Below are 7500 nucleotides of genomic sequence, written 5' to 3'. Positions count from 1 at the left end.
TCCCTCGAAAAACCGCGGACAGTCCAAGACGCCCTCCACAAGGCGATGGACTACATCATGATCGAGGAAGAAACAAAAATCTTATCGCAAAAACATAAGTCGGCGAGTTCATCCTCGAAAGATGTAGACCCAAAAACAAGGAAGAAGAACCCTCGTAACGACAAGTATGTCCATCACGAGGGGGAAGAACTCCAAGGAGCGCACAATTACGCGATCGGCTCAGACCAGGGCCGAACCACGGGTAATACGTGGACTTGCAATCAAGGATATGATGAAAACACCTTCTGCGAGTTCCACCAGTCCCGAGGACACTCAACGACTAACTGCAAGAGGTCTTGGAAGCAAGGCTGGCTGCGAAGCTACTAGCCGGAGAACTCTCGGAAATGACCAGCGTGAAAGATCTCATCCTCGAGACCGATCGCCCCCCAAAGCCGGACAGAAATCTTCCCGCGGAGAGATCTCCTCAAAGAAACCAATCTGGGGATAAACGCGGCAGGAGGCCATACGACAAAGGGAACGATAACAATCGTCGTAGAGTCTACATGATCATCGGAGGATCGCAATTCTGCAACGATACGGTTTCGGCCATCAAGGCTTACCAGCGGAAGGCGGAGTCAAGCGCAAACTGGCCTACATGGTCTCCTACCCGAGATGATCAAAACTGCTCAATCACCTTCACAAAGGAGGAAGCCGGCGGGATCGATCAACCTCATTGCGATCCGCTCGTCATAGACCTCGTCATACGAGATCTGGAAGTCGGAAGAGTACTCATTGACACAGGAAGCACAGTCAATGTAATCTTCCGCGACACTCTCAATCGGATGAGCATCAAACTCGGAGAAGTAATCCCAACTCCGAAACAGCTCACAGGCTTTTCAGGCGAAGTATCGATGACCCTCAGATCGATTCAGCTACCAGTCATGGCCAAGGAGATCACAAAAATCGTCGAGTTCGCGGTAGTCGATCATCCTGCCATCTACAACGTGATCATGGGAACCCCATGGCTCAACGCTATGCAAGCCGTTCCATCGACGTACCAAACGGAGTCGCAGCTATCTGGGATGTCAGAAACAGTCGCAACTGTGCTTCCTCGCGGAACACAAGTTAATACAGATGACGACCTCTGCAACGGAAAATCGCAAACGCACGAAGATTGATAAATCTTCGACCGACAATGTTTCAAGAAAAGATGATTTAACATCGTCTGCTGACGCAGATGCTTCGGGTGTCGAAACTCAACATGAGTCCAAAGCCGACACTACAACTCTACCGGAACATCCGGAAGAGAACACTGACCCAGCCACGATCATCACGATCAAGGCGGTCAGCACGGCAACAACCGCCGAGTGAACACGCTCGCGGCATAAAACAGAACTACGAGATGGCTTGATCCTCGAAAGGGGTACGTAGGCAGCTCGTCGAAAGACAAGTTCAGCTATCCCCCTCTCTAAAAAGGGGAGGGGGGGGAGTGGGTGCGTATACTCGTATACTCCCACATAGGAAAAGATGCGTTATTGTAATCAAATTCTATAGAGATTTCGAAAATTTTTACGATCAATATGCGTCGCTCCTTTTTAAGACACTTGCAAAAGTTTCAGAACACGCCTAGAAAATCTACAAACGTTAATACTCTTGCCAGCAGCCTCGTACGGCCCAAAATCGCAAAACAATCTCACTTCAGCACCGAAAATATAAGTATAGTCTTCGAAATAACTGCGAGACGTCGCCAAGTTAAAAATCGAGATGATACGAACAAATTATCCGAACGCGACCACTACAAATCTTACACTCCGTTCGTCGATTGGCCCCGCGAACACATCAGCCGTCTTAAACAAACGCAACTTGATCACTCTTTTGATCTTCAAACGTCCAACACAAGGACGAAAGCGCACTACAAAAAAAAATACCGAAATTTTGGTCTAGCACTTCCAGTTGGCTTAAAAATTATCTCTGGAAAGATGCTCGATTCGTACCATACAAGTCCTATAAGCCGAGAACCTATCGCGGACTTCAAATCGGTACAAATCAGGTAGAAATCGCAACAGGAAAACCGATAGCCGGCTAGTCACCGCACAAACCTTAAAACCGAGAGTAAACCTAGGTCTTGCCCTAAACCTATCGCATTGGTCTCAGACATCTCAAAGACATGATATCTAAACGATACGAGATCCTAAAACATGTCTCTTCGTTCATATCTCAACGTTCCCGAAAGATCGTAAATAATTTTTACGAAAACTCACGTCTCGAACAAACTAACAGATAAACCGCCTCAACGAAGTTAAATATGAGACGACAACTCATGTTTACTTCAAACCCACTCTAAACAAAGTAACTCAAACAAACATCCATTATATAAACCGCATAGCGGTAGGGGTTCAAAGCCACCAACGGCCAGTCCCGACAAAAACGGCCAAAACAGGCCCATACAAAGTTCGAAGGCCACACTCGGCCGCTAAATACTAGATAAAGGGAAAAACTCCTTCCCATCAAAACGCTCACAGATCAAAGTTAAAATTCCCGGACAAGGAAGCTCCGAATGCATCCGCGGGAAAGTTCACTTCCTCATCATCACCGGCAAAATCAGTCGTGGTTTCTATGGTATCAGGAGAAACTGGGATGGGATCCCAGAATCCTTGAATCTTCCCATCGATTGGAGGAATGATCGCCTCAGCGTGAGCATGATCCTTCATGCCACCCTTCATTAACTCCATCTCCCTCTCGAAAACGTAGTCATCCACCTTCGTCTTCCAAAGGCTCCCGACGGAGCCGCGACACTCAAGGAAGTCGCCCAGCGAGTTGAAAGCATCCTTAAGATTCCCGTACTCAACCTGTAATTGAGAAGCGCGAGTCTTCATTACCTCGGCGATTTCCCTCTTGCCCTTCCGTTCCGCCCTACGAACATCTCTGGCATGATCACGAGCAAGTTGAGCATCTCGTGCCAACATCTCGTCTCGCATGCGAGCAAGATCCTTTTCTGCCTTCTCCGCTTTAAAGCGCTAGATCATGGCCTCTCTATGGCTCCCCTCAATAGCCGATCCAAGCAACTTCAAGCGCTATGAAACCGATTGACACGTTATAAGCAAAAAAAAAAAAAATAATAAAACAAATAAATTCTTAAAGTTTATACCCCGTTAATGATACGAGATCCTTCCGCGACGACTTTCGGCCTCCCCGACTCGCTCATGGCCAGAGGAGCATCAAAGCCCGACGGAAGACCAGCGAAGAAATCATCAAAGTACAGAATAGGGATCTCGCTCGTACCGCTTCCATCGCCGAAAGCAAGGTTCGGATCCCATCCTGGAAGCATGCAATCGTCCACCGAAAACTCCAGGTCACCGAGATCAATATCTTTCTCCTTCGAAGAGTTCAGCCCCGTCGCAATCGTGGGAGCGGCGTTGGGACCTTGGTATTCAGGTTCGGAATCACTCCTTGTTTCTCCGCCCAAAGCAAGACTAGAATGCACAAACCTCAGCGCCTTTCGAACTCTCTTCGGCGTAAAGGAAGTCCAGAAAAAGGACCATTCCTGAGCAGATCCCTCATCGCAATGATGTCCTCAGGAAACAGAGCAAGAGGGTTGATAAAGGGACGATCATTCGGCAACCTCCGAAACAGTGGGATACAGCTCTCCTCAACGGACGCTGCGTCTACACGAACGAAGAAGAAAAACTTCTTCCATGAGTTGAACTTAGAAGTAAACCCCTTTACCACTGACATGAAGTTCCGAGGAACCAGCCTGTACGTGTCCGTATCCCTGATGATCTGTAACCGAAGAAGCGCTTCGAAGTGATCTACGGTGAGGGAGAGACCATGCTCGTAGCTCAGGATCAGGATTCCTATGAGGTGCTGGATGCCAAGAGGATTCAGTTGGCTTATCACCACCCCGAAACGACCCAACACACGGACGATAATCTCGGGGATCGGGAACCACAAACGGCAGCGCGCTACGAGTGCTTCGTAACAAGTAAAGTAGCCCTCCGGGGGACTACTAGCGCATTCTCCTTGACGAGGAACCCTGAATTCCACCGCGTCCGAAATATGGTAGAACGACTGCATGACCTCGAGGAATTCACTAGTACTCCTACTTGGTGCACCTGCCTCCACCGGGCGATGGTTCATGACTGGGAACGATTTTTCTTTGGGAGGCTTGATCGAACCGTAACACGCCACCCACCATGCCTCGTTCTCGGCTGTGTCTACCGAATGAGGAACGAATTCCATCTTCGGCACTCGTAGCTCTTCAGAAACGTTCGCGGGCAAGGACCCTTTCTTCGAACTCCTCTTCTTACTCGACATTTTGTGTTTTTCTTTTTAATCAAGAAGAAAATGATAGAGAGAAAGAGAAAGATCTTTTCAAGAAAACCTCTCTATGAGAATGATTATGTGTAAAGATTGTGAAGAAATTACCTCCCTTCTTATAGGCATGAGAAATTACTATTTACTTGCGGATTTTTGGACACGAACTTCGTCCAAATACACCAATCTCGTCCAAACTCGCCATACCGCGCATTGGGATCTCGCTAGAAATCCACACTCCCAACGAGCTGGGGGGCTAACTGTTGGGGTCGAAAACGGTTACGACGAAGTTAACGTCCAAATCCCCGAAGAAGAAAAACGTAAAAACCTTCTTCGACAAATATTTTTTTGAAATAGATTTTTCTTTACGAAAAGCTTTGCGGAGGAAACGCGAGCCATCGGACAAGAGATCGAAAAGGGTCGCTACGCAGCAACCGAACGCGTGTTCCGCTCGGTCGTTGCATAGCAACCGAGCTCGAGCCAAAGCTCGGTCGCTACGTAGCGACTGAGTTCGAGCAGAAGTTCGGTCGCTACGTAGCGACTGAGTTCGAGCAAAAGCTCGGTCGCTACGTAGCAACCAAGCTCGAGCAGGAGCTCGGTCGCTACGTAGCGACGGAGCTCGAGCCAAAGCTCGGCCGCTACGTAGAGACCGAGTTCTTCCGAAACGTCGATACGACATTAGTCCATGCATTCTCGTGTACCCTTCGATGCTATCTCCCGAAGACCGTAGCGAACCCATTTCACGTTCCCCGCCATTCTAAGTTATCAATCAAACTTTACCGTAAAAACTGCGGAAAGTTCACTCTTTATCGAAAGAAGCCGTAATAAACGCTTCGAGTCGGAAGACGGCCCAAAAGGACCTAAGACATGACTCGAGGCCCAACTTACGATTTCTTAACAAACAGCCCGTAAACCGCATGACGGTTTACGCTTGGTTCATAAGGAAAGATAAATGTCAAGTTTCCCCGGATAAATACGAAATTATGAAGATAATTACGAAGAACGGACAAAATGGAATATCTCCATTTTTATGCTATGGCAGCTTAAGGGCAGAAGAGGAAAAGCGTAAACCGACCTTGGAGGCAGTATATAAGGAGTCCTAGGCGAGAGGCAAGGAGGAGGATTCTTTCACAACAAACTTAGCACTTAGAGCGATTTTAGGCAATTTTCTGTTTTTGTTATTCGAGCTGCGACTCAATTAGGTTTTTGCCGTCTTAGGGTTTTAGAACTAGGAATCTCGCCGACAGCTCTCGTAGCCCAGGCACTTACCTTGTTGTAAACGCTCAAACGCAGATTCAGAATAAGAACTATCTTGCTCTCTTTTTCGATTTCTTATTTTATTACTATTCTCGTTTCGTGTTCTGATTGCTTGGCGTGTGATATTAGCAGATATCCGGGACCTCTGGGAAATTAGGGTTCTCCTACTTTCCTTATTTAAACGGAAATCGACAGTGCGAATTTTGGTTCCCACACAACCCTCGTGTTTAGTTGCCACCGTTGAGTTTGGAACCCTGTACAGACTGCCGGTGATAAGCCGAAGGAAGGTGAGGATGATGTCAAGTCATCATGCCCCTTATGCCCGGGGCGACACACGTGCTACAATGTTCGGGACAAAGGGTCACGATCCCGCGAGGGTGAGCTAACTCCAAAAACCCGTCCTCAGTTCGGATTGCAGGCTGCAACTCGCCTGCATGAAGCCGGAATCGGTAGTAATCGCCGGTCAGCCATACAGAGGTGAATTCGTTCCCGGGCCTTGTACACCCTGCCCATCACACTATGGGAGCTGGCCATGCCCGAAGTCGTTACCTTAACCGCAAGGAGGAGGTGCCGAAGTCAGGGCTAGTGACTGGAGTGAAATCGTAACAAGGTAGCCGAACTAGAAGGTGCGGCTGGATCACCTCCTTTTCAGGGAGAGCTAATGTTTCTTGGGTATTTAGGTTTGACACAGCTTTAAACCCAAAGCCCATGAGCTTATTTTATTATCCTAGGTCGGAACAAGTTGATAGGATCCCCTTTTACGCCCCCATGTCCCTCTCGTGTGGCGGCAGGGGGCGTAAAAAAGAAAGAGAGGGATGTGGTTTCTCTCGCTTTTGGCTTGGCATAGCGGGCCCCCAGCAGGAGGCCCGCACGACGGGTTATTAGCTCAGTGGTAGAGCGCGCCCCTGATAATTGTGTCGTTGTGCCTGGGCTGTGAGGGCTCTCAGCCACATGGATAGTTCGAACCAGGGTTTGAAACCAAACTTCTCCTCAGGAGGATAGATGGGGCGTTTATGGTGAGATCCAATGTAGATCCAACTTTCTATTCACTCGTGGGATCCGGGCGGTCCTGAGGGGACCACCACGGCTCCTCTCTTCTCGAGAATCCATACATCCCTTATCAGTGTATGGACAGCTATCTCTCGAGCGCAGGTTTAGGTTCGGCCTCAATGGGAAAATAAAATGGAGCACCTAACAACGTATCTTCACAGACCAAGAACTATGAGATCACCCCTTTCATTCTAGGGTGACGGAGGGATCGTACCGTTCGAGCCTTTTTCATGCTTTTCCCGGAGGTCTGGAGAAAGCTGCAATCAATAGGATTTTCCTAATCTTCCCTTCCCGAAAGGAAGAACGTGAAATTCTTTTTCTTTTCCGCCTCGAAATGGGAGCAGGTTTGAAAAAGGATCTTAGAGTGTCTAGGGTTAGGCCAGTAGGGTCTTTTAAAGCCCTCTTTTTTCTTCTCATCGAAGTTATTTCACAAATACTTCCTATGGTAAGGAAGAGGAGGGGGGGGGGGAAGAACACTTGGAGAGTGCAGTACAACGGAGAGTTGTATGCTGCGTTCGGGAAGGATGAATCGCTCCCGAAAAGGAATCTATTGATTCTCTCCCAATTGGTTGGACCATAGGTGCGATCATTTACTTCACGGGCGAGGTCTCTGGTTCAAATCTAGTATGGCCCAGCTGCGCCAAGGAAAAGAATATAAGAAGGATCTGACTCCTTCATGCATGGTCCACTTGGCTCGGGGGGATATAGCTCAGTTGGTAGAGCTCAGCTCTTGCAATTGGGTCGTTGCGATTACGGGTTGGATGTCTAATTGTCCAGGCGGTAGTGATAGTATCTTGTACCTGAACCGGTGGCTCACTTTTTCTAAGTAATGGGGAAAAGGACCAAAACATGCCACTGAAAGACTCTACTGAGACAAAGATGGGCTGTCAAGAACGTAGA

This window comes from Brassica napus, chromosome C9 (genome assembly GCF_020379485.1).
Source record: "Brassica napus cultivar Da-Ae chromosome C9, Da-Ae, whole genome shotgun sequence".
In the NCBI taxonomy this organism is placed as follows: domain Eukaryota; kingdom Viridiplantae; phylum Streptophyta; class Magnoliopsida; order Brassicales; family Brassicaceae; genus Brassica; species Brassica napus.
The sequence above is the reverse complement of the archived record's forward strand: the minus strand, read 5'-3'. Positions refer to the sequence as shown.